The sequence below is a fragment of the Octopus bimaculoides genome, chromosome 7, assembly GCF_001194135.2.
Source record: "Octopus bimaculoides isolate UCB-OBI-ISO-001 chromosome 7, ASM119413v2, whole genome shotgun sequence".
NCBI lineage: Eukaryota > Metazoa > Mollusca > Cephalopoda > Octopoda > Octopodidae > Octopus > Octopus bimaculoides.
Window position 1 is genome coordinate 19,986,866 of NC_068987.1, and position 1,095 is coordinate 19,987,960.

The window sequence follows — 1,095 nt, forward strand, 5'->3', positions numbered from 1 at the left end:
TACTTCAAATAGAATGTCAAACCTTTGAAGCTATTTATGCCAGTAGCAGCAGCAGTAGTACCGCCACCGCTACTAGCATTAACACCACAGTTTCGCTGTCTCCACTGCCATCGCCACCACCACCACTGCTGCTGCTGCTGCTGTTGCTGTTATCACCACTGCTTCACTCTGTCTCCGCCACCACCATCATTACCACGTCATCAACACCACCAGTAGCACTGTCACCACCATGCCAACATCATCACCACCACCACCTCATCAACACCACCGTCACTACCTCGTCAACACCTCCACTACCACCGTCATCATCATCATCATCATCACCACCATCACCATCACAACCATCATCATTACCACCACCTCATCACCACCACCACCACTACTGTCACCATCATCATCATCATCATCATCATCACCACCATCAACATCACCACTGTCACCATATCCTCTCCGCTACCACCACCACTTCATCAACCCAACCACGCCACCATACCAGCACTGTCTCTTCCACTGGCACCACATTACTATTAACATCACCACCACCTCACCAGTATCGCTCCTATCACCACTACCTTCACCACCACCAGCTCACCATCTCCACCATCCAACACCGTCACCACAACTACAACCAGCACCATCATCATCATCATCATCATCATCATCATTGCTATTACTACTGCTACCAGTAGCACTATCACCACCACCACAATCAACACTGCTACCACCACAGGCTCATCATCTTCTTCACCATCCAACGCCATAACAACTACCACTACCACAACCAGCTGCACCACCACCATCACCGCCACAGTCACTGCTACCACCACTTCCACTACTTTACCGACGCCAGCATCCAAAATCATCCCTGTATGGGTTCTCAAAGCCTGAGTCTGTTCGTAGTTGGAGTTACTATCCTCCAAGACAGCTCATGGACCACAGATTCTTTCACTCGTTCGTTACATCGTGGCATTGTTTCTGTGGCTGGATACCCTGCCTGTCACCAACTACTTTACAGAGTGTAATTTACTGAGTGTAATTTATCATGGCACCAGCATCAGAGAGGTTGTCATGTCATCAGCAAAACTAAAGAGTCCT

General features: G+C 48.9%; 1 protein-coding gene across 1 annotated transcript in view; it reads left to right on the forward strand.

Annotated features, from left to right (window-relative positions):
- The window catches only part of LOC106872890 (exosome complex component RRP45-like), a 41,606-nt gene that overhangs the window by 36,303 nt on the left and 4,208 nt on the right, over positions 1 to 1,095 (forward strand). The gene's annotated exons all lie outside the window — the stretch shown is intronic.